The sequence below is a fragment of the Schistocerca serialis genome, chromosome 5 (assembly GCF_023864345.2).
Source record: "Schistocerca serialis cubense isolate TAMUIC-IGC-003099 chromosome 5, iqSchSeri2.2, whole genome shotgun sequence".
NCBI classification, from domain to species: domain Eukaryota; kingdom Metazoa; phylum Arthropoda; class Insecta; order Orthoptera; family Acrididae; genus Schistocerca; species Schistocerca serialis.
This window is the reverse complement of record NC_064642.1, coordinates 79519357-79547019: the sequence shown is the minus strand read 5'-3', so window position 1 is coordinate 79547019 and position 27663 is coordinate 79519357. Positions and strand designations below refer to the sequence as shown.

Here is a 27663-nt window from a genome sequence, read left to right as displayed (position 1 = left end):
ATGAAAAGAGAACCACTTGCATGAATATCAAGAGCTCAGATGGAAACCCAGTTCTAAGCAAAGAAGGGAAAGCAGAAAGGTGGAAGTACATAGAGAGTCTATACAAGGGCGATGTACTTCAGGGCAATATTATGGAAATGGAAGAGGATGTAGATGAAGATGAAATGGAAGATATGACACTGCGTGAAGAATTTGACAGAGCACTGAAAGACCTAAGTCGAAACAAGGCCCCGGGAGTAGACAACATTCCATTAGAACTGCTGACAGCCTTGGGAGAGCCAGTCCTGACAAAACTCTACCATCTGGTGAGCAAAGTGTATGAGACAGGCGAAATACCCTCAGACTTCAAGAAGAATATAATAATTCCAATCCCAAAGAAAGCAGGTGTTGACAGATGTGAAAATTACCGTACTATCTGTTTAATAAGTCACGACTGCAAAATACTAACGCGAATTCTTTACAGTCGAATGGAATAACTGGTAGAAGCCGACCTCGGGGAAGATCAGTCGGGATTCCGTAAAAATATTGGAACACATGAGGCAATACTGACCCTACGACTTATTTTAGAAGCTAGATTAAGAAAAGGCAAACCTACGTTTCTAGCATTTGTAGACTTAGAGAAAGCTTTTGGCAATGTTAACTGGAATACTCTCTTTCAAATTCTGAAGGTGGCAGGGGTAAAATGCAGGGAGCGAAAGGCTATTTACAATTTGTACAGAAACCAGATGGCAGTTATAAGAGTCGACGGGCACGAAAGGGAAGCAGTGGTTGGGAAGGGAGTGAGACAGGGCTGTAGCCTCTCCCCAATGTTATTCAATCTGTATATTGAGCAAGCAGTAAAGGAAACAAAAGAAAAATTCGGAGTAGATATTAAAATCCATGGAGAAGAAATAAAAACTTTGAGGTTCGCCGATGATATTGGAATTCTGTCAGAGACAGCAAATGACTTGGAAGAGCAGTTGAATGGAATTGACAGTGTCTTGAAGGGAGGGTATAAGATGAACATCAACAAAAGCAAAACGAGGATAATGGAATATAGTCGAATTAAATCGGGTGACGCTGAGGGAAATAGATTAGGAAATGAGACACTTAAAGTAGTAAAGGAGTTTTGCTATTTGGGGAGCAAAATAACTGATGATGGTCGAAGTAGAGAGGATATAAAATGTAGACTCGCAATGGCAAGGAAAGCTTTTCTGAAGAAGAGAAATTTGTTAACATCGAGTATAGATTTAAGTGTCAGGAAGTCGTTTCTGAAAGTATTTGTATGGAGTGTAGCCATGTATGGAAGTGAAGCGTGGACGATACATAGTTTGGACAAGAAGAGAATAGAAGCTTTTGAAATGTGGTGCTACAGAAGAATGCTGAAGATTGGACGGGTAGATCATATAACTAATGAGGAGGTATTGAATAGGATTGGGCAAAGGAGAAGTTTGTGGCACAACTTGACTAGAAGAAGGGATCGGTTGGTAGGACATGTTCTGAGGCATCAAGGGATTACCAATTTAGTATTGGAGGGCAGTGTGGAGGGTAAAAATAGTGGAGGGAGACCAAGAGATGAATACACTAAACAGATTCAGAAGGATGTAGGTTGCAGTAGGTACTGGGAGATGAAGAAGCTTGCACAGGATAGAGCAGCATGGCGAGCTGCATCAAACCAGTCTCAGGACTGAAGTCCACAACAACAACATCACGTCATTGACTGGGCGTGCGAGCTATAGTCTAATATGACACGAAACTTTTCTTTTGTTTGCACCGTTTTACCATTCTGAATTTATGATTTGTACCATCAACAGTGACAAGATAGTACATTTCAATGTATTTCATCATATGTGTGAACTAGTAGTCATTAATGTTGTCTACATTTTATATGTCATACTTAATTTTCATACTTTATGGCGACTTCCCCGATATCTACATCTACATCTACATCTATACTCCGCGAGCCACCTTACGGTGTGTGGCGGAGGGTACTTATTGTACCACTATCTGATCCCCCCTTCCCTGTTCCATTCACGAATTGTGCGTGGGAAGAACGACTGCTTGTAAGTCTCCGTATTTGCTCTAATTTCTCGGATCTTTTCGTTGTGATCATTACGCGAGATATATGTGGGCGGTAGTAATATGTTGCCCATCTCTTCCCGGAATGTGCTCTCTCGTAATTTCGATAATAAACCTCTCCGTATTGCGTAACGCCTTTCTTGAAGTGTCCGCCACTGGAGCTTGTTCAGCATCTCCGTATCGCTCTCGCGCTGACTAAATGTCCCCATGACGAATCGCGCTGCTTTTCGCTGGATCATGTCTATCTCTTCTATTAATCCAACCTGGTAAGGGTCCCATACTGATGAGCAATACTCAAGAATCGGACGAACAAGCGTTTTGTAAGCTACTTCTTTCGTCGATGAGTCACATTTTCTTAGAATTCTTCCTATGAATCTCAACCTGGCGCCTGCTTTTCCCACTATTTGTTTTATGTGATCATTCCACTTCAGATCGCTCCGGATAGTAACTCCTAAGTATTTTACGGTCGTTACCGCTTCCAATGATTTACCACCTATGGCATAATCGTACTGGAATGGATTTCTGCCCCTATGTATGCGCATTATATTACATTTATCTACGTTTAGGGAAAGCTGCCAGCTGTCGCACCATGCATTAATCCTCTGCAGGTCCTCCTGGAGTACGTACGAGTCTTCTGATGTTGCTACTTTCTTGTAGACAACCGTGTGATCTGCAAATAGCCTCACGGAGCTACCGATGTTGTCAACTAAGTCATTTATGTATATTGTAAACAATAAAGGTCCTATCACGCTTCCCTGCGATACTCCCGAAATTACCTCTACATCTGCAGATTTTGAACCGTTAAGAATGACATGTTGTGTTCTTTCTTCTAGGAAATCCTTTCAGTTTACGAATATGTTTATTAGCAGCTGTGACGAGAGACGCTCTAAAATGGTTCAAATGGCCCTGAGCACTATGGGACTTAACTTCTAAGGTCATCAGTCCCCTAGAACTGAGAATTACTTAAACCTAACTAACCTAAGGACATCACACACATCCATGCCCGAGGCAGGATTCGAACCTGCGACAGTAGCGGTCGCGCGGTTCCAGACTGTAGCGCCTAGAACCCCTCGGCCACCCCGGCCGGCTGAGAGACGCTCTGTATACATATACTAATATATGTATAAACATAATATATGTATAAACACAATTGCTTTTCTGATAGATTGTCTTCTTTGTACGGTACTTTTAAAAATGGATAGTGCTGGAACGCGTCAGAAATAATAACGTAATTGTGGTGAAGGCGAACATATATTTCAGTTATACAAGTACGTCTGTGGCCACTGCATCTCATTTGCGTTTATACAGTATATTAATAAAGAATCCTGCTGAACATCTAGTCCCTAGTCATTTCGAAAACTGGACAATCTGAAGACTTCAGACAGGAACAACACGACACAAAGAAAATCCTGTGAAATGACGATACTCAATACTGTCTTTCTTGTGAGACTGTGATGAGGCCGATACAACTCAACACGTATTTTGTTTCCCATACATAGCAGCCTCGGGAACCCTTGTGTTAGATTCCTAATGCAATTTACATATCCCTCTGCTGGACTAAACTAATCCAAATAACAGACACTATTTTGCGATATACTAGCTATTTTGTAACGTGTTTTCTGTGTTGTAAGTCCCATAAACGTTGAGCAGTTCGATTCGAACAGCTTAGTCTTCTTTTTCCTTTATTTTTACTTTTAGTTTGAAGCTTCTGATACGAACAAAATAAAATTCAATCTCAATTTATTTTTTTTAAAAGTCGTATTCATTGCTTTGTAACACTGATAACGTTCTCTCCACTTAAGCGACCATACAAAACAGCAAATACGTCTCAGGATACGAAAATCCGTGCATTTAATTTCATGTGATACGACCTTTTTTTAGTTTCTCATAGCCAAAACGTATTTTGAAAAATTCGAAAGTGGAACTACTGAATCCGCAATTTCACTTTTATTTGTGAGAGTATGTTTTTCATCTGCAAATTTCTGGTTTATTTTCTGAAGCATCGACTTTTCTCAAAGAAGAATGTCTCCCGCCTACAATAGCGTAATGGTTTTGAAATGTAATTTTGTTCCTTACCACTTTACATTGCCCTGAGGAATTTAACTTCGTGCTTGAGTACTCTACAGAGATATTTTCTGTTGCTCTTGTTAAATTTTACGTGTAGTGTAACGACGATAACAGTGGGTAAAAAGTAAAAGAAAGATTTGGCCTTAACATCCATTTGAAGACAACGTCACAAGATACCCTAGTCATGCTCTGAATGGCGAAGGAAATCGGCTACATCCTTTTCAAAGGAACCATCGTGGTATTTGCCTTAAACTAATTAGGGAAACCAGGGAATATGTAAACCTGGAATGTCGGACGGTTAAAGTCAAGGCACGTGGATTACTGTTAAGATTTTTGAATTCGAGTGGCAGCTTATTGAAAATGGATGCATCGGTATACTGCACACCTTTTTGCACAAGAGTTAAGGAAGTCCGATCCAAATGCAGGTTTGATTTCTGCGATTATTAACAGAGTGAAAGCTGCTTATTCTTGGGAATAAACTAATAATGGTAAGAAGAAACGACAATAAGGAATATACATGTTGAGAGGCCAATGGCAAAATACCCAGACTCGTGAAAAGAGGTCGACAAGAGGTTCGTGAATTCACACCACTTATTGCCCGAACTGCCCGTTTCTGCCCAAAAATATCCTTGTAGAATGGGAAGAATTACCCCAATATGTAATACCATACGACATATGCGAATTAAAATTAGCAAAGTAGACTAATTTTCGTGTCGAAGTATCGCTCACTTCTGATACCGTTCGAATAGTAAAAATGGCAGTATTAAGTCTTAGAACAACATCCTGAACGTGGGCTTTCCACGACAGCTTACTGTCTATTTGAACACCTAGAAATTTGAACTGTTCAGTTCCACTAATCATATGCCAGTTCTGTGAAATTAAAACGTCAGGATTTGTTGAATTGTGTGTTAGAAACTGTAAAAAACGAGTCTTACTGTGATTTAACGTTAGTTTATTTTCTACAAGCCATGAACTGAGATCATGTACTGCACTATTTGAAACCGAGCCAATGTTGCACACAACATCCTTTACTACCAAGCTAGTGTCGTCAGCAAACAGAAATATTTTAGAGTTACCCGTAATACTAGAGGGCTTATCATTTATATAAATAAGGAACAGGAGTGGCCCCAACACTGATCACTGGGGTAACCCCCACTTGACAGTACCCCACTCAGATCCCATATCAGAGCCGTTATCAACATAGTGAATAATGACCTTTTGCTGCCTGTTGCTAAAGTAAGAGGTGAACCAACTGTGAGTGTTCTACTTAAATGCGAGTTGGTATATGGAAGATTCAGAGATACACTGAGAAGAACAGTGTAGCATCCAACAGTCATGGTCGGATGTCAATGAAACTTCGCACACTTATATACCATTGGCTGTTAGGTAAATGATTAGAGTTGCAATTCCCTGTGACAGAACGGCCACCAGAGTGCACTAGCGCTATTCGTGTGTAATGTTGTTACCAGGCCTGGTGGAGTATACAAGGGGCGTGAACAGTGTCAGATGTTGAGTGACGACTGTGAAAGTCACGTATACATCGCTTACTCAGGTTAGACAGCGTTATCAGTACCTGGCAGAGTTTGAAAGGGGCTTTATTGTGGGTCTCCATTGTGCCGTCTGGCTGAATCGCGCAATATCTAAATTTGTGGGGCATTAGGATGTTACTGTGACCCTCTGTTGGACTGCAGGGGAAGGTGAGGGCCGGCACATTCGCCGTCGACGTTCTGCTCAACCTCTTCTGCCCACCAGAAGGTAGGATTGCCATACTGTGCACCTAGCACATGGCAAACGTCTCAGGCCTGCGCGTGGCATCAGTGAGCAAGTGATGGACTGCCAGCAACATTCAGTGTCGTACGACACCATGAGTCGCAGGGAAGCAGCACCATCGCAGGGAAGCAACACCCAATCTAAAGAATTAGCGTCCCATGCATAGGCTGCCGTTAACACCAAAACAGAAACGACTGCATTTGGCGTGGTGCCGTGACGGTGAGGGGAGGGGGGGGGGGCATGAGCTGCTGATGAATGGCGTCGCCGCACTGTGTTCAGCGATAAACTGCTATTCTGTGCTATCCCGGACGACCATCGCAGGCGAATATGGCGGCGGCCAGGAGGGAAGTACTTCTCTTCCAATGTTCTGGAGAGATAAGGCGGTGTTATTCCTGGCGTCCTGGTATGGCGAGCCATTGGGTATGACCTCACGCCACGGCTGGTACTGATCGAAGGAACTGTGCTGGCACAACAGTCCGGCACAGACATCCTGCGTCCTCATTTGTTACCTCTCATACGAAAGTATGGTGGTGGCATTTTTCAGTAGGAACAGTGCTCGTCGCCACATGCCACTGTCTGCGTGAACCCCCGTGGCCAACATGATCCCAGACCCGTCTCTGATGCCATTATCCAGGATATCAAAGACCACTTACAATTGTTGGCCACCTTCCTGAGAAGAGGATATAATGGCTTTATGACTCCTCTCCCAACCGAATCAATGTACACATCCAGGCTAGGGGACACGCAACGTCATACTGTGAAGTGGGGTGATATTGCCAAGTTCGTTGTAAATCTGACACGATTCTATAATGACTGAAGTAGAGTCATGTCCCTTTCAGCCCGAGAAGTTTCATTTTGTTTTCTCTTCCCCTTCTGGGTTCTTCACTTGTGTGTCAGTGTACAGGGTTATTACAAATGATTGAAGCGATTTCAAAGCTCTACAATAACTTTATTATTTGAGATATTTTCACAATGCTTTGCACACACATACAAAAACTCAAAAAGTTTTTTTAGGCATTCACAAATGTTCGATATGTGCCCCTTTAGTGATTCGGCAAACATCAAGCCGATAATCAAGTTTGTCCCACACTCTGCGCAGCATGTCCCCATCAATGAGTTCGAAAGCATCGTTGATGCGAGCTCGCAGTTCTGGCACGTTTCTTGGTAGAGGAGGTTTAAACAATGAATCTTTCACATAACCCCACAGAAATAAATCGCATGGAGTTAAGTCAGGAGAGCGTGGAGGCCATGACATGAATTGCTGATCATGATCTCCACCACGACCGATCCATCGGTTTTCCAATCTCCTGTTTAAGAAATGCCGAACATCATGATGGAAGTGCGGTGGAGCACATCCTGTTGAAAGATGAAGTCGACGCTGTCGGTCTCCAGTTGCGGCATGAGCCAATTTTCCAGCATGTCCAGGTACACGTGTCCTGTAACGTTTTTTTCGCAGAAGAAAAAGGGGCCGTAAACTTTAAGCCGTGAGATTGCACAAAACAGGTTAACTTTTGGTGAATTGTGAATTTGCTGCACGAATGCGTGTGGATGCTCTACCGCCCAGATTCGCACATTGTGTCTGTTCACTTCACCATTAATAAAAATTGTTGCTTCATCACTGAAAACAAGTTTCGCACTGAACGCATCCTCTTCCATGAGCTGTTGCAACCGCGCCGAAAATTCAAAGCGTTTGACTTTGTCATCGGGTGTCAGGGCTTGTAGCAATTGTAAACGGTATGGCTTCCGCTTTAGCCTTTTCCGTAAGATTTTCCAAACTGTCGGCTGTGGTACGTTTAGCTCCCTGCTTGCTTTATTCGTCGACTTCCGGGGGCTACACGTGAAACTTGCCCGCACGCGTTCAACCGTTTCTTCGCTCACTGCAGGTCGACCCGTTGATTTCCCCTTACAGAGGCATCCAGAAGCTTTAAACTGCGCATACCATCGCCGAATGGAGTTAGTAGTTGGTAGATCTTTGTTGAACTTCGTCCTGAAGTGTCGTTGCACTGTTTTGACTGACTGATGTGAGTGCATTTCAAGCACGACATACGCTTTCTCGGCTCCTGTCGCCATTTTGTCTCACTGCGCTCTCGAGCGCTCTGGCGGCAGAAACCTGAGTGCGGCTTCAGCCGAACAAAACTTTATGAGTTTTTCTACGTATCTGTAGTGTGTCGTGACCATATGCCAATGAATGGAGCTACAGTGAATTTATGAAATCGCTTCAATCATTTGTAATAGCCCTGTATATCAATTAAACTTATTGCTCTTACCCAGCTCTTATTCTGCAACGTCACTTTCAAGAATTACAAAATTCCCAAAGCTTATGCCACTTTTGAAACCTTCTTTCTGTATTAGATGAGCGCCCTTCGGCTTGATGTACGTCTTAGGGAGGAGCAAAGTGACACGGACGTATAATGAATACGGAAAGGGGTGGGGGAACTGTCGTCTTGTTTTTATTGTTAGTCAAAAACTCGCGAATAATGGTGGCCGTATTTGGTTGTGCATTGTCACGGTAGAGTACCTTGACATTCGCGTGCCACTTTTGTGCACATTTTTACCTTATGCATTCCTTCGAGCGTCTTAGAAAATCTCGACAGAACCCTTTATTGACCCGTTTTATGGGTATTAGGCTGTGGTCGACGTGATATTTCTCTGTCTAACGTTTCGTCTTCCAATCTTAGAGACATCACCACAGGCTATAACGACACTGAAAGCAGTTGCAACCTCAACGAACTAAGCAAGGGAAGCTTTAGGCAGAAAATATGCCTTCGGTCACGGCCTAATGCCCATGAAACAAAAACCACCAAAAACGCAAAAATTGGCCGCGAGAGGCGGCGTGTCATGACTCTTAATTGACCGTCTGACGAGGAGTGACGAATGATTTATGAACAATCCGGCCAATATAAAAATGGTAAACAAGGATTTAATATTATTCTTGCCGAACTTTTTTGGCTGGACTCTTCCAATGCGACGACTGGTGCTTAGTTTCAAAGTCACAGCCGACTTTCGTCACCAACGACAACCTTTGCAAGAGCGTAGCAATCGTCATGAAACAGTTACTTTAAGTCTCCTGCAGACGTTCATCCGACGTTGTTTCTAGTCGTCTTGAAGTAGTCGTGGGACAATTTCGCCGCAGCGTTTTTCTTGTTAAATTCTTCAGACAGAATACTTCACATATACCACAATCAATTCCAGATGTGTTGCAGATGTCTTGGATGGTGCGTCTACGAAGTTGCAGAATCAGATCCCTCACACTCTGAACATTTTCTGGTGTGGTGCCAGTTCGCAGCAGACGAGAAGGGCCGTCATCATCGGTCGACATTCTTTAATTTTTGAAACACTCGTACCAGTCGTAAGTTTGTGTGTGATCCTAAGTGTTGCGTCAGCTTGCTTCAACATTTGGCGCGTACTGCAGCGGTTTTCCTTAGTTTAAAACAAAACTTTACACAGACACACTTCTTTTCTAAGTCATCCGCAGCAAAAATGTAGAGTTCCAAAAAAAAAAAAAAAAAAATGGCTCTGAGCACTATGGGACATAACATCTGTGGTCATCAGTCCCCTAGAACTTAGAACTACTTAAACCTAACTAACCTAAGGACATCACACACATCCATGCCCGAGGCAGGATTCGAACCTGCAACCGTAGCAGTCCCGCGGTTCCGGACTGAGCGCCTAGAACCGCACGGCTACCGCGGCCGGCAAACTGTAGAGTTTCTTGAGTGAATAAAATGTTGCACTTGCCTGATGGTGGCCCAGAAAGATGAAAACTAGCTCACAACAAAAAGTAAAACTAATGTTATTTGGGAACATTAGGAGTGTGTGTTTTAGTTTTTTATTGTAATTAAAGATTTGTCTAAGGAATAGAAGCAGTCACTGTATTATTGGACTTTTAAAGTCATTGACAACTTTAGTAATTCACTTTCGTTAAGATAAATTTTGCACAATAACAATGACTGGTTTAAATTGCACCTATGAAACTGTGCTACCTAATTCAGTAAATAACTACGAAATAGTTTGAATGCATTTTTTTCTCTGGAGCCATAGAATTAAAGATATAGTCGAACTAAGATTCTATAGTGACCTATAGATCATGGTATGTCATTTCCATTTCTACATTTTTTTACTCTGCTCTCATTTACTATCTGCAGCTACGCAGTTAATTGTGTTGACTGGTTTATGAGAGAACTGTTTGCAACAATTCGGTGATAGTTTAAATGGTGCATTAGCCTTGAATGTTGGTTCGCTGTCAAATTAGGAGAGTTCTCTTTGTGAGTGATGGACTGTAGAGCAGCATACGGCGCTGTGTTAAGGGTCCCTGTATTTTTAATGGACCGGTAACGAATTCAGAAACGTATGTGTAACAGCTAAATTGACTATTACGATAAAATATTTATTTGGTTTGGGTATTGCAGTCTGAGAATGGTATTGCTGAAATAAACTGTAATACCCCATTGTGGGTGATGCACGCACAAGAGGAGAAGGTGCCTAAGCTGTCAAGAGCAACAGAACTTTATTACTAACAGTGAAAGTACACATTAACTTTATCATCTGAAACACCTTACTGGCCGAGCGGTTCTAGGCGCTACAGTCTGGAACCGCGCGACCGCTACGGTCGCAGGTTCGAATCCTGCTTCGGGCATGGATGTGTGTGATGTCCTTAGGTTAGTTAGGTTTAAGTAGTTCTAAGTTATAGGGGACTGATGACCTCAGAACTTAAGTCCCATAGTGCTCAGACCCGTTTGAACCATTTTTGAATCACCTTGCGGGTAAAGGCAACGTAAAGATCGTTTTGATCTGATGAAAGTTTGTCATTAACGCAATAAGATGTCTTGAAAATATAAGCTGAGAACACTGTCGGTCATTCTCCATAGACGGCACTGCGCGATGTCTCTGGTTTCGCTGGAAAGTGCGCTTTGATGAGTAGACTGGCTACACTGCCGAATGTTGAGTCGAGACTGGAAATCACACTAGCTGGTGAGATGTTGGCCACTGTCCTATAAGGCCGCCCGGCGGCGGAAGATAAGCAGTGGCTGTAGTCTTACATGGCTCGCAGAGCCAAACTAGTGTCAGCTGTATTGGGCACGTGCGGCGCTTGTTGCAGGAAGGCTGACCTGAGATTGAGTTGCAGGTGCCTTGACTTAGCGGCAACACGCAATCCTCTGTTGTGTGGCGTGTAGCTGGACGACAAGGCGCCAGCCGGACCCTACATAAACGAGATTTGACTTGTGTTAGACCCCTACGTCCTACGCAAATAATAATAATAATAATAATAAAACACTGATTGAATCCGTAGATGTGACGTAAATGCAAAGACAAGCAAATAATTACAATTTCTGAAAAATTGAATGATTTATTGAAGACAAAAAGATTTATAAATCGTGCAAGTCAGTAACGAGTTAGTCCAGCTCTAGCCCTTATAGAGGCAGTTATTCAGCGCAGCATTGATTGATAGAGTTGTTGGATGTCCTCCTGAGGCATATCGTGCCAAATTCTGCCCAACTGGCGCCTTACATCGTCAAAACCCCGAGCTGGTTGGAGAGAACTGCCCAGAATGCTTCAAACGTTCTCAATTGGGGAGAGTTTTGACGAGCTAGCTGGCCAATGTGGAGTTTAGCAAGCACGAAGGCAAGCAGTAGAGACTCTCGCCGTGTGTGGTCGGGCACTATCTTGCTGAAATGTAGGCCCTGGATGGTTGGCCATGAATCACAACAAAACAGGGCGTAGAATATCGTCGACGTACCGCGGTGCTATAAGGCTGCCACGTATAACAGTATGAAAATAAATGGCATCCCAGACCATCGCGCCTGGTTGTCGGGTTGTATGGCGGGCAATAGTCACTGGTGACTGTTCCACTCTAAGCAATGAGCTTCCAGGCTGAAGACGTGTCTGGACATGAACATCAAGTCTAACGAATTTCCTTTCAAGTCAGATAATTCTTTCGTGGCACATAGGTGTTCTTTGTCTTAGAGTTTAGTATTTGAGACAAAGCTGATGATCGTAACTGACATCTCTCCCCTACGATTTAATGACTCCCACGCTAGAGATGGAGTCAGTGAATGTTTAGCGGTGTACGTAATTCTCTGGCATCATGAATAAAAGAAAAAGACGCAAGTGAATTGATAAGTGAAGTATATATCGAGCTGGTGGTTTGCCACTTACTCATTATACACGATAACAGCGTGATAGGTGTTTATGGCATTCAAGTGTAACTGCTAACCAGATGAAAAATCTAATTTTGAATTACACCTGTCATGGGGATAGAACGCCAAGGTCGTCAGCAGGCTCTCAATCTGGAATATAGAATGCTGAATTAGAAGAAAACTGGGTGCTGGTTGTATTACCTCCGACCCACTACGTTCCACACACATAACCTCTACAAATTACAACTGAACGTTCTCTCATTCAACAAATTATCATATTCTTTCATTACATTCGTAATAATCATGTGGAAAACAGGAGATTTGCAAGGTGGAAAGACCAACACAAGAAGATAAATGTTATACGAGGGTGAGTCGAATGAAAACCTTATATATTTATTTAAATATTATTTATTGCGCAGAAGTGGTACAAAGCTATACGCCTCTTCAACATAATGTCCCCCATGCTCAACGAAAGTCCTCCAGTGCTTACGAAGTGCATAAATTCCTTTAGAAAAATATTCTTTTGGTAGTTCGCCCAACCACTCATGCCCCGCGTGGCGTACCTCTTCATCAGAACGGAACTTCTTTCCTCCCATTGTGTCTTTGAGTGGTCCAGATATATGGAAATCACTTGGGGCAAGGTCTGGTGAGGATGGTGGATGAGGAAGACACTCAAAATGCAGGTCTGTGATTGTTGCAAGTGTTGGACGGGCAGTGAGGGGCCTTGCATTGTCATGTTGCAAAAGGACACCTGCTGACAGCAATCCACGTCGCTTTGATTTGATTGCAGGCCGCAGATGATTTTTTAGGAGATCTGTGTACGATGCACTGGTGACAGTGGTCCCTCTAGGCATGTAATGCTCCAAAATGACGCCTTTTTCGTCCCAAAAGAGAGTCAGCATAACCTTCCCTGCTGATGGTTCTGTTCTAAACTTCTTTGGTTTTGGTGATGAGGAATGGCGCTATTCCTTGCTCGCTCTCTTCGTTTACGGTTGATGGAAGTGAACCCAGGTTTCGTCCCCAGTAACGATTCTTGCAAGGAAGCCATCACCTTCCCGTTCAAAGCGCCGAAGAAGTTCTTCACAAGCATCAACACTTCGTTCTCTCATTTCAGGAGTCAGCTGCCGTGGCACCCATCTTGCAGACACTTTGTGAAACTGGAGCACATCATGCACTATGTGGTGTGTTGACCCATGACTAATCTGTATACATGCTGCAGTGTCATTCATTGTCACTCGGCGGTTTTCCTTCACTATGGCTTCAACTGCTGCAATGTTCTGTGGAGTGACAACTCGTTGTGCCTGACCTGGACGAGGAGCATCTACCACTGAATTCACACCATTTGTGAACTTTCTACTCCATTCGTAGACTCACTGCTGTGACAAACATGCATCACCGAACTGAACCTTCATTCGTCGACGAATTTCAATAGGTTTCACACCTTCACTACGCAAAAACCGAATAACAGAACGCTGTTCTTCCCTGGTGCAAGTAGCAAGTGGGGCGGCCATCTTTATACTGATACTGCGACGGTATGTGTGCATCTGCACTATGCTGCCACCTACAGGCCATTCTGCCCGCTGTTTGTAGCACGCTTATCAACTTACAGGATAACGGCGCGAAATTTCTATTTGTTATTACAAATTTAAGGTTTTTATTTGATTCACCCTCGTATTTGTTGTTGTGGCCTACAGTCATATGACTGGTTTGATGTAGCTCTCCGTACTGGTATATTATGTGCAAGCGCTTTCATCTCTGCACAACTACTACTACCTACATCCGTTTAAATCTATTCACTATATTCAGGCCTTCGTTCTCCTCCACAATCTCCACCCCCCCCCCCCCCCCCCACACACACACATTTCCTATCATTTGAAATTAACGATACTGTTATCTGTCAACGGAACCTTCTTTTAGTCAAGCTGTGTACGAATCTCTTCTTTCCCCAATTCGATTTAGAGCCTCAGAGCAACGTTAACGAACCACAACAGGTCAACAGGTGCTGTGTGCAACTTGTGTGTTGTTGTTGTGGTCTTCAGTCCTGAGACTGGTTTGATGCAGCTCTCCATGCTACTCTATCCTGTGCAAGCTTCTTCATCTCCCAGTACCTACTGCAGCCTACATCCTTCTGAATCTGCTTAGTGTATTCGTCTCTTGGTCTCCCTCTACGATTTTTACCCTCCACGCTGCCCTCCAATACTAAATTGGTGATCCCTTGATGCCTCAGAACATGTCCTACCAACCGATCCCTTCTTCTGGTCAAGTTGTGCCACAAATTTCTCTTCTCCACAATCCTATTCAATACTTCCTCATTAGTTATGTGATCTACCCATCTAATCTTCAGCATTCTTCTGTACCACCAAATTTCGAAAGCTTCTATTCTCTTCTTGTCTAAACTATTTATCGTCCATATTTCACTTCCATACATGACTACACTCCATACAAATACTTTCAGAAACGACTTCCTGACACTTAAATCTATACTCGATGTTAACAAATTTCTCTTTTTCAGAAACGCTTTCCTTGCCATTGCCAGTCTACATTTTATATCCTCTCTACTTCGACCATCATCAGTTATTTTGCTCCCCAAATAGCAAAACTCCTTTACTACTTTAAGTGTCTCATTTCCTAATCTAATTCCCTCAGCCTCACCCAACTTAATTCGGCTACATTCCATTATCCTCGTTTTGCTTTTGTTGATGTTCATCTTATATACTCCTCTCAAGACACTGTCCATTCGATTTAACTGCTGTTCCAAGTCCTTTGCTGTCTCTGACAGAATTACAATGTCACCGGCGAACCTCAAAGTTTTTATTTCTTCTCCATGGGTTTTAATACCTACTCCGAATTTTTCTTTTGTTTCCTTTACTGCATGCTCAATATACAGTTGAATAACATCGGGGAGAGGCTACAACCCTGTCTTACTCCCTTCCCAACCACTGCTTCCCTTTCATGTCCCTCGACTCTTATAACTGCCATCTGGTTTCTGTACATATTGTAAATAGCCTTTCGCTCCCTGTATTTTACCCCTGCCACCTTTAGAATTTGAGAGAGAGTATTCCAGTCAACATTGTCAAAAGCTTTCTCTAAGTCTATAAATGCTAGAAACGTAGGTTTGCCTTTCCTTAATCTTTCTTCTAAGATAAGTCGTACTGTCAGTATTGCCTCACGTGTTCCAGTATTTCTACGGAATCCAAACTGATCTTCCCCGAGGTCGGCTTCTACTAGTTTTTCCATTCGTCTATAAACTTGTGTGCAATTTATCGTAATGAATAGCGTAAACTGACGCAGATAAAAATATAGAAGCAAAAACGTTCGAGTAAATACGAGTCCGCGACGAGCAGTTGGCAAGATAGTTGCCAATGTGTCGTTACAAGCCGCCATTGACTTCCGTGTGAAATTTTGTCCCAGTAAGTGCAAATGAATCTGAACTGTAATTTTTCCCCTAAGGTAACTGGGCTCAGATCTTACCCACCTCTCGTGGTTGGGAATGTGGTACATACAGGTTGATTCAGCTACCCCTATTTATAGGTTTTATGCAAACCGCAATGCCTTCAAATATCAAGTACAAGGTTTTTAAATTCTCTCACTCTCTGTGCGCAAACTATTAGTCCTACGGAACAGATGAACGGCATATTTTTGTAGGAAATTTAATGTGATTAAATTTTGTACTGTGATACTTTTCCGCTAGAGGCTTCGTCTTCGAATTATTCAAGAAAAATGTAAAAAACTGACCTTCACATTTGTTTTTCTTGAAGAACTCGAAAACTGTGGCCCCCATCGAAAACCTACAAAATGTACAAAATTTAGCTGCATTAAATTTGCTACAAAAAGGTCATTTTTCTGTAGGATTAATAATTTACACATAGCGAGGAAGCACTCACTCCGTCTTCAGGCCACGAGTGGCCTACTGGGACCATCCGACCGCCGGGTCATCCTCAATGGAGGATGCGGATAGGTGGGGCGTGGGGTCAGCACACCGCTCTCCCGGTCGTTATGATGATATTCTTGACCGAAGCCGCTACAATTCGGTCGAGTAGCTCCTCAATTGGCATCACGAGGCTGAGTGCACCCCGAAAAATGGCAACAGCGCATGGCGGCCTGGATGGTCACCCAGCCAAATGCGACCACGCCCGACAGCGCTTAACTTCGGTGTTCTCACGGGAACCGGTGTATCCACTGCGGCAAGGCCGTTGCCACATAGCGAGGAAGAGAATCTGAAAATCTCGCCATGGATTGTGAAGGAGTTGCGGGTTGCCTATAAACCGATAGGTAGGGGCACGTGAATCACGATGTACATGATGGGAAGCGGGTACATTTTGCTATTGATGTAAGGCAACATCTTAAGAGCGAGTCTGTTGGAAGATGGAGAGGTCGACCAGGGCCTGTACCTTAGCCCCCAAGACCACCTGCGCTCAATCCTCAGGACTTTTATGTCTGGAATTATCTTAAAAGAGAAGTGTACAGTACTACAGTACTCTTGTTGGTTAGTTTGGAGAATTGGAGCAGCGGATTGTAGTCTTGTGAATGGTACGGTGGTATCTGAAAGGAGCCATATCACCTTACAGAGACAACTGAAGTATTGCCTCCAAACATGAGGTCGAGACTTACAGTATCTCCTGAAACATGTATGAGTGTATAGCTCAAATATATTTATAATAACCAGAACAATATTTCACATTGAAGTCTGTTGTGGCTTATAACCACACATGCACAATGATCTCACAAACAGCTCTTTTCCATACAATGTTCACTGAAATATTTTTGCTTGTATCATGGTATAGTTTCACTTTGTTTTCACTATTAATTATGACACACCCTGTATATCTGGACTAATCGGAGGCAAACCTATGTTACATCTGTTGACTGTAAGTCCTCATGAAGAAGTGTGTCTTCACATGGGCCCAGTTTCGTCCCTTGACAAGGTCACACAACGAATGGTAGTATGAGAATACAAAGAAAGTCTGCAGTATGCGTGCTGACTTCCCACGTGGCATCTGTAGTTACACACCGACGATGATGGTTACCTGGCAGATATATAAAAAAATAAAGCGAGTGAATGTCACCCACCCACTGGCTGCTCTGCGATCTTTCTCAAACGATTTAAAACGAACTGTTAGGGGGGAAAAAAATGATTTTTCCACCTCTTGCAGCCAAATTCGTCAGTTTCATGATGAACCATTTATCTTTACACTAATGGTCATAGTTACTGTGGCATTTCGAAATTAAGAAAAATTCCACACAAAACTTCGAATTTTTTCGCAATAAAAATAGGAGTTGCTCTGGTTTTATGTTTGTTCCACGTTAAGGCATACATTGCTGGGTATGAAATATGACTGACATCTTGAGTTTTTCTTTAAACTTGAGATCTGCAGTCTGGGGATTTTGCTAGCTGACACTAGTTCGAGCGGCCACACTCGGGCATGGTTTGTTCTAGTATGAATGCTCGGTGAGGGCAGGCTGCGGCTGAATGGGGCACTTGGAACGTAATTGTGGCGCCCTGAATATATTCTAAGTTGGCGTGGCCGCACTGGACGCTCGTCAAAGCCGGGGTCCGGCAGCAAACAAGTGGTGGCAAACGTTAGCCGGACGAGAGGGGTGGCCCCAGCGCATGGGCCAGCCGCGTGTCTGGGAATTCCACTGTGACGAGGACGGTGCTTTGTGACAATGAAGGTGACACGCCGGGAGTGCCAAAGCTGGCGGACTTTGTGAAACCTTAAAAGCAGACATTTCACAGTTCGTACAGAAATTAATAGTAGCCAGATGAATCATGATACTTCAAAAAGAAACATGTACATTACCATTAATTGCACGACGATTCTGATGGTGTAATCAGATTTTCAATATCTTTATTAGTTTAAAGTTTAGTAACTGATGGTAAATTATACAAGTAACACCCAGAAACGAATTTCCAAAGTCTAAACGGTTCTTCCGATTTCGTCGATCTACGTGTGTTTAGAAAGCTATTAGTGTAAACCTAAATTGGTATGAATTACGGGCATGTAACTTAAATAGTACACGAGTTATTGGAGGTCAAAGTGGCCGATTACTATCGATCGCGTCAGGTCATAAGTACTCAACAGTTACACAAAATTGTTAAGGCTTTCGTGGCCACTTGTTGACAGACTGCCTATTGGCTTCTGTCTCGGGTTCTTCGGCCGACGTTCATCTAATGATTTTTCTGACGTTTCGCCAGAACGAGTGGCTGGCATTGTCAAAGCTTCAATGGAGGGTGAAGCTTTGACAACGCCAGCCACTCGTGCTGGTGAAACGTCAGAAAAATCATTAGATGAACGTCGGCCGAAGAACCCGAGACAGAAGCCAATAGGCAGTTTGTCACTCAACTGTTACACGAAAAAACGGTAGCTGCATGCTTATAAATATATTTATTCCTCTATGTCTTTGTGTATATCCGATATATACTATTCATGAAGAAATTGGTTAAATATTTGCTGTGTTTTAGAAAGCACAGAGACAATAGGCTCCTGGCCTACCTTTTGCTTCTTTTCTTTTGATATGTGTTTGTTTAATTCTTTATGTATTTAATAATGTGTGTTAGAGCGTGTTTATGTTCAGCTCTAGGAATATTTATTTAATTTGAAGTATTTAAATGTAAATCCAGTATTTCGTATGTGTTTTATGTATGTGAGTGTGCATTCGCTGCAAGACATGGCGGGAGCGCTCTAGCCGGTCACAGCGCTCGTTGATGGTGAGACTGTATGGAAGTGGGGGAGGAGAATCTTTGAGAGAAAGGACACAGGGCAGTTCTGGACAGGACGGCACTGGACACGGGAAGTGCCGGGACGGTACGGGCGACAGACGCACGATCACGAGAGAGGCTTTTGAGTGTGGAGCAGTTTGCACGTGGTCGTGAGAGATAGAAATACTTCGTAGTGCCGACTTGTGAGATTTCCGTAGCGTCTACAGTGAAGACGTAGTGTGCGTTTAGAAGTGAATATCACGTGAGCTATGTTGTTGTTCATAACTAATTACGTGCAGCAAGAATCTATTGTTTCATTGCTATTCAACTTATATTTTATTTAATTGCTGGACCATCGACACCAATAAGTGTTTTACAGAAATATATCTCATTCTCAAAAGTACTTCTACTATCGTACTCATCATTTAAAGTCGTTAAGATAGTACCTGAAGATTTTATTTAATTACAATCTTTCATTTATAATTTTATATGTTACATTCATAATTCGCAATTGCCGAGTGATAGAAACCTTCGACCGTTCGATTCATGTGTGTATTCTTATCGTATACTGTAGACTCAGCAGTATTTGGCCTGTAATGCGGCAACTATGTATCCCAGCCACTAGACAACGAAACCAGGCAAAACTTTTAATATTGCAACTCTGAGTCGGAGGAAATGTGGTTGAGGGCCATTTCATCACATAATTCTTTTTTGATAGCCCACACAGTGTGGGAGGGGCGGGCAGAAACAGCCCGACCCGGAGCCCTCTCCATCCTGATGTCGTGGCCGTCATAGCAGCTCTGTACATCTGCAGACTGCTGTTGTTTCTGATATATTTCGACCAGCAGATGAAATTACATCCATTTCAGTTTAGACGTATTTTACACCTACACTCCTGGAAATTGAAATAAGAACACCGTGAATTCATAGTCCCAGGAAGGGGAAACTTTATTGACACATTCCTGGGGTCAGATACATCACATGATCACACTGACAGAACCACAGGCACATAGACACAGGCAACAGAGCATGCACAATGTCGGCACTAGTACAGTGTATATCCACCTTTCGCAGCAATGCAGGCTGCTATTCTCCCATGGAGACGATCGTAGAGATGCTGGATGTAGTCCTGTGGAACGGCTTGCCATGCCATTTCCACCTGGCGCCTCAGTTGGACCAGCGTTCGTGCTGGACGTGCAGACCGCGTGAGACGACGCTTCATCCAGTCCCAAACATGCTCAATGGGGGACAGATCCGGAGATCTTGCTGGCCAGGGTAGTTGACTTACACCTTCTAGAGCACGTTGGGTGGCACGGGATACATGCGGACGTGCATTGTCCTGTTGGAACAGCAAGTTCCCTTGCCGGTCTAGGAATGGTAGAACGATGGGTTCGATGACGGTTTGGATGTACCGTGCACTATTCAGTGTCCCCTCGACGATCACCAGTGGTGTACGGCCAGTGTAGGAGATCGCTCCCCACACCATGATGCCGGGTGTTGGCCCTGTGTGCCTCGGTCGTATGCAGTCCTGATTGTGGCGCTCACCTGCACGGCGCCAAACACGCATACGACCATCATTGGCACCAAGGCAGAAGCGACTCCCATCGCTGAAGACGACACGTCTCCATTCGTCCCTCCATTCACGCCTGTCGCGACACCACTGGAGGCGGGCTGCACGATGTTGGGGCGTGAGCGGAAGACGGCCTAACGGTGTGCGGGACCGTAGCTCAGCTTCATGGAGACGGTTGCGAATGGTCCTCGCCGATACCCCAGGAGCAACAGTGTCCCTAATTTGCTGGGAAGTGGCGGTGCGGTCCCCTACGGCACTGCGTAGGATCCTACGGTCTTGGCGTGCATCCGTGCGTCGCTGCGGTCCGGTCCCAGGTCGACGGGCACGTGCACCTTCCGCCGACCACTGGCGACAACATCGATGTACTGTGGAGACCTCACGCCCCACGTGTTGAGCAATTCGGCGGTACGTCCACCCGGCCTCCCGCATGCCCACTATACGCCCTCGCTCAAAGTCCGTCAACTGCACATACGGTTCACGTCCACGCTGTCGCGGCATGCTACCAGTGTTAAAGACTGCGATGGAGCTCCGTATGCCACGGCAAACTGGCTGACACTGACGGCGGCGGTGCACAAATGCTGCGCAGCTAGCGCCATTCGACGGCCAACACCGCGGTTCCTGGTGTGTCCCCTGTGCCGTGCGTGTGATCATTGCTTGTACAGCCCTCTCGCAGTGTCCGGAGCAAGTATGGTGGGTCTGACACTCCGGTGTCAATGTGTTCTTTTTTCCATTTCCAGGAGTGTATATTCCTGCGTGGTAGCGTCTGATATTTTAGATAACAAAGAAAATATGGACACAGTTAAAAGTTCCTCAGACCACAACAGTTGATCTGTAAAACCGCCACGTCAGTTCATTGTCACATGTGATAGTAGACAACATAAACTCAGTTTCAACGATATTAAAACTTTTTCATACTTACATATTGTTTCTGTATTTACGAATAGTCTCATCTCCAGTACGTCATGTTAAGGGTAACCTTACCTTATGGATGCCTTTAGTTGTAATAGCTACCATTTTTCCTCGTTTTATAGTTAATCTAAAAATTACACAATGTAAATTAGGGCTATTAAGTATAGTCTAAATTTGGGTTATAACCGGGTTTTGGACTGTTTTCTTAATACGACCGCCAGCCGGAGTGGCCGAGCGGTTCTAGGAGCTGCAGTCTGGAACCGCGCAACCGCTACGGTCGCAGCTTCGAATGCTGCCTCGGGCATGGATGTGTGTGATGTCCTTAGGTTAGTTAGGTTTAAGTAGTTCTAAGTTCTAGGGGACTGAGGACCACAGCAGTTAAGTCCCATAGTGCTCAGAGCCATTTGAAGCATTTAATACGACTAACTTTCCATTTTTCGTTCTATAATACCAAGAACAAAGCCAAAATATATTCCGCATAGAAAAAGCAAGAAATGGAACTATAAAAATATGGCAAAGGCGATTCATGCAGTGCCCGCATCTCGTGGTCGTGCGGTAGCGTTCTCGCTTCCCACGCCCGGGTTCCCGGGTTCGATTCCCGGCGGGGTCAGGGATTTTCTCTGCCTGGTGATGGCTGGGTGTTGTGTGATGTCCTTAGGTTAGTTAGGTTTAAGTAGTTCTAAGTTCTAGGGGACTGATGACCATAGATGTTAAGTCCCATAGTGGTTGGTTGGTTGGTTGGTTTGGGGAAAGAGACCAGACAGCGTGGTCATCGGTCTCATCGGATTAGGGAAGGATGGGGAAGGAAGTCGGCCGTGCCCTTTCAGAGGAACCATCCCGGCATTTGCCTGGAGTGATTTAGGGAAATCACGGAAAACCTAAATCAGGATGGCCGGACGCGGGATTGAACCGTCGTCCTTCCGAATGCGAGTCCAGTGTCTAACCACTGCGCCACCTCGGTCGGTGTCCCATAGTGCTCAGAGCCATGTGAACCATTTTTTTGATTCATGCAGTCAGAAATATAAAGACTGTACGGATGCTGAAGGCTGCTATAATATTTAACGTACTGCGGCCGACGTTAAATACATTAGGAAGGCTGAAGCTTGTCCTTCGAAATTAAAATGACCGAGAATCGGAAGGATCGTATTAGATGCAGAATTGGAAAAGGAACTAGTTAGTGTCTTGCCTATTTCAAATAGGAGACAAATTTTATGGCTTCGCACATAGTGATCTACACCGAAGGGCTTGCCAACAGGCGATAAGAAATGGTATACAACATTCATTTAAGAAAGGAGAGGCAGAAAGCGTTTGAGTGGATCTATTTTTGGAACGTCATAAAAATGGACAAAATTAATTGATTTTATGATCTAACGTGTGAGCTACTGTAAAACCATAGACGATTCTCCAATCTAATTGGTCCTCGCCGAGAGAAAAAACGTGGTTCAAATGGCTCTGAGCACTATGGGACTTAACTTATGAGGTCATCAGTTCCCTAGAACTTAGAACTACTTAAACCTAACTAACCTAAGGACATCACACGCATCCATGCCAGAGGCAGGATTCGAACCTGCGACCGTAGCGGTCGCGCGGTTCCAGACTGTAGCGCCTAGAACCGCTCGGCCACCCCGGCCGGCGCCGATAGAAAAATTTGGATGTATTTTGCATACATGAACAATTAATATGACAAGAGGGTCAGACACTAGGCCTGTATTGATTGCTAGAGATTTATTTTTCTCTCTTGCAGTGTCTGACATTACACGAAAGCTCTGCGAACTTCATCGCCTTGCTGTCGTAGCATTGACCCATTTAATAATTAGTGTTTACCTGTGGAAGCAGACAGGTATCAGTGTCACTTTCATTTGGCATACGATTTTGTGCTTTCAGCTGTGTTTCACTCTCAGTAATTTGTGGTCTAACGTGTATCCATCAGTAAGCAGCACACTATCACACTTTTTCATTACAAGATTTGTAACTCAAGAGCATTTGCTTCACAAATAGCGTCATTTCACAATGACCGATACGAATTTAGAAACGGTGAATGGTTCATTATGGACCTATACTGGTATTTAAGCACTGGCGCCGTAAGGAGTGCGAGTAATGTGGATTATTTTGGATTATTTCGGTGTGTGTGGCTGACGGATAATTTTACCAGCAGCAATGCATGCGTCTAAGTTGGCACGTCCACAGTCTCTTTACGATTACCACTGTAACTGTCTAAATCGATAGATATATTAACTCTCCTTTGAACATTTTGTATCCCCCCTGGATAGGCGGCGCGTGGGTCTGCTCCTGTGAACTGCTTCTGTGAGAGTGAAGAAAGCAAATAGGAGCAGGAGAGGTAAAGCACTTCGGTACTGCATGTAACTTTAACACTTTTAATAGAGTCAAAAACACAAGTAAATGTCAAATGCATACATAACTTTGGCTAGGATGAGCATGTAGGTGTGAAGCCGTAGTCAATGTCTAATCCTGTGAAGTTAGGATAACTGTTCTGTATAATCTCAATGCTAACAAATACTCGTTGCTGTCCAAAGTTTAACTGAACGTAACTAAGATAAAGTCTCAATAGCAAGCTATCCCACTCGGTAGAAGAAGCGATATTTCCAGGCCGTCTGCTCTTGATGAAATGTGCCGAAATCAAGACGGCACTCCCTGAGCTCCACATCGTCAGCCACAGGGCGCTGTGGTCGGCATAGCTAGTCTTCTCTCGTAGTGCCAACTTATGAGAGCGTGCACCTACGTTGTGGCATCGTAACTATCGACGCCACAGAACAGAGTTATTTTTACTTCTTTCGTGATGAAGAATGTAGTATAATACAATCATAAATAATGTCGTCATGTGTTTCGAAGTTTGCAGGCTATGGTGTATCCACGTATCATTTTTAGGATTAAACGATTTAGAAATGAAAGAAACTGCCTCCCTTTCCAGAAGATATGTTGTAAAAGCTTCTACACCAATACATATTGTTGTCTGACATACACGCAGTATGTGCACCCAGAATCACGGACAGGAAGAGACAGATAGTTGAAGAGTGAAACATTTGAGATTAGCTTAAGGAAACATTAGAGTACCGATATATGTTCATCTTCGTTTTTGTACGTATCTCTTTTCGGCGCAGGTATGTTTATGACGCATATTTGCCCCGCATAGTGTTCTGATACTTATTAAATGACTTATACTTCACGGCTAAACCAAAATAAGATCTATAACAGAGCTAAGATATCGCATTATTTTGTGTGAAAAATAAAACTTTCTTAACCATCGATTGACAAACGTTATAGAACTAAAAAATTTATGCGAAATGAAAAGAACCAGTTTTCTTTTTACACAAGAAAAATAAAAATTCTGCTGTAAAAATCCATACTTATTATAAAAATGGGGGTATGTCCATTCAACCGACTTCAACTTGGTACGTTTATCACTTACTGCCTAGAAATCGTGCTGTGGGGGTAAGAACCAGCTTCCTATCAAAAGTGTGTGTGTGTGTGTGTGTGTGTGTGTGTGTGTGTGTGTGTGTGTGTGGTTGGGGGGGGGGGGGGGGGAGTAGTGTAGCCCATGACGTGCAAATTCCCATATTTAGTCATTCAGTACTTGATTACGACGGAACTTAGTGACTTGCAAGAAGTTTATCATGTAATCTCAAACATTTACGAAACTTTTTCTCGCGGCGACCACAAAAAGTAATGAAAGCAAAAATTATCTGTCGCTTACTACATATTCGCTGTTCAAGCAGTAAAACTATCGCATGAAGCACGACGTTTTATTTATTACTTCTTCATTAGTAAATGTATTCACTACAAATTTTGCAGACAGTATTCACATATAAGACTGAATTTAGCAGCAAAATTACATCATTGTTCCACACAGTTCAGATAACACACATCAAAAAATGTTTTGCATCACCTCGGTTCCGAGACTTTCGAAACCTGTACATAAAATTGGAATAGAGGTCAACATAAACATCATTTCCGCCCTTATTATTACACATGAAAATCAGACATTGCGTGTTGTACAGCCATACAGCGAGACCTCCAGAGGTAGTGGTGCAGATTGCTGTACACACCGGTACCTCTAATACTCAGTATCACGTCCTCTAGCATTGATGCATGCCTGTATTCGTCATGGCATACTATCCACAAGTTCAACAAGGCACTGTTGGTCCAGATTGTCTCACTTCTCAACGGCGATTCGGCGTAGATCCCTCAGAGTGGTTGGTGGGCCACGTCGTCCATAAACAGTCCTTTTCAGTCTACCCGAGGCATGTTCGACAGGATTCATGTCTGGATAACATACTGGCCCGCTAGTCGAGCGATGTTGTTATCCTGAAGGAAGTCATTCACAAGATATGCACGATGGGGGCGCGAACTGCCGTCCATGAAGACGAATGCCTCGCCAATATGTTGCCGATATGTTGCACTGTCGGTCGGATGATGGCATTCACGCATCGTACAGCCGTTACGGCGCTTGCCATAAGCACCAGCGGCGTACGTCGGCCCCACATAATTCCACTCCAAAACATCAGGGAACCTTCACCTTGCTGCACTCGCTGGACAGTGTGTCTAAGGCGTTCAGTCTTACCGGATTGCCTCCAAATACGTCTCCGACGATTGTCTGGTTGAATCGTTGAAGAGAACGTGATGCCAATCCTGAGCAGTCCATTCAGCATGTTGTTGGGCCCATCTGTACCCGGCTGCATGGTGTCGTGGTTGCAAAGGTGGACCTCGCCATTCAGCCTATTGCGCACAGTTTGAGTCGTAACACGACGTCCTGTGGTCACGAAAAACATTATTCAACATGGTGGCGTTGATTTCAGAGTTCCTCCGAGCCATAATCCGTAGTAGCGGTCATCCACTGCAGTAGTAGCCCTTGAGCGGCCTGAGCGAGGCATGTCATCGACAGTTCCTGTCTCTCTGTATATCCTCCATGTCCGAACAACATCGCTTTCGTTCACTCCAAGACGCCTGAACGCTTCCCTTGTTGAGAGCCCTTCCCGACACGAAGTAACAATGCGGACGCGATTGACCGCGGTATTGACCGTCTAGGCATGGTTGAACTACAGACAACACGAGCCGTGTACCTCCTTCCTGGTGGAACGTCTGGAACTGATCGGCTGTCGGACTCCCTCCGTCTAATAGGCGCTGCTCATGCACAGTTATTTACATATCTGGACGGGTTTAGTGACCTCTCTGAACAGTCAAAGGGACTTGTGTCTGTGATACAATATCCGCAGTCAACGTCTATCTTCAGGAGTTCTGGGAACTGGGGTGATGCAAAACCTTTTTTTTATGTGTTTACACGAGATGAGTGAAAAACTACAGCATCATGCATGACATTTTAATTTATTGCTTCTTCACTACCAACTCTAATCGCCACACATTTCGCAGACAATATCCACATATGCCACTGAATGTACATAGAAAATTCAGTTCAACAGCTACGACGTCATGAACCCGGAGCTACGTCCAAATGCTACTGCAAGCCGAAATTGGCTAGAGATACTGGTGAAATACTTGTACAAATACGTGTGAAATTACGTATGCTGGCGAGGGCACGGGTTAAAAAGCTCATCCTAAATCCCTGGAACGATTCCAGTCACGTTTGATGCACATATTAGCTACGATATGGAAAGAAATACTGTGGAGAAAGAGCCACTAGCGTCCTGTTGGGTTGAACGCAATAATGCGGAGAGAGAAGCCGGAAGAGGCGATGGACAGACAGCTAGGGGGAAGGAGGACACAGATGAGGGGTGGAGGAGGAGAAGTACAGGAAGAGGGGGAGGGGAAATGGAAAGAGATAGGGGAGAGGAGGGGTTGGACAGGGAAAATGAAATTAGGGTGATAGGCAAATATAGAGGGAAGAAGAGAAAGGCAGAGAGAGGGGAGAAGGAGATGAACAGAGAGGGGGGAGGGGGAGATGGACAGAGAAAGGGAAGAGGAGTAGGTGAGATGGGAGAGGGGGAGGGGAGGATGGACAGAGAGAGGGTGGAGGGATGGACGAAGGGAGGGGGAGGAGATAATGGAATTTGCGAGGGTAGAAGGATGTGGAGGGTTAAAGAGAAGGAAGGGAAGGAGCAGGTGGGCAGAGAGGGGAGGAGGAGATTGACAGAGAGACAGGAGATCGACAGAGAGTGTGCAGGCACATGAACAGAGAGGGGGCTGGAGGTGATGGACAGAGAGGGAAAAAGAGGATGGACGAATAGAAGACTGACATAAATGCGTATCCCCACAGCGTCGGGTACTCAACTTGTAAGTTAATAAAACAATGTGGTGTTGTCTTGTACATCATAAAGTGTTTTTATAGCGTGAAAATCGGAGAAATGAATTTTTCCCCCTTCCCAGAATGGACAGTCAGGCTAGTAGAGCATAGCATGCTCGAACGAGCGTGAGAAAAGTGGAATGCAGTTGTTCCCTGTGTGAAAAGTGACTACATTGACATCTGCCGGACTTTCACG

General features: G+C 44.1%; 1 protein-coding gene and 1 pseudogene across 1 annotated transcript in view; one reads left to right on the top strand and one right to left on the bottom strand.

The window, feature by feature from the left end:
• Positions 1-27663, top strand: part of LOC126481756 (cilia- and flagella-associated protein 36) — a 127954-nt gene that overhangs the window by 57252 nt on the left and 43039 nt on the right. The gene's annotated exons all lie outside the window — the stretch shown is intronic.
• Positions 16114-16230, bottom strand: LOC126482825 (5S ribosomal RNA; annotated as a pseudogene).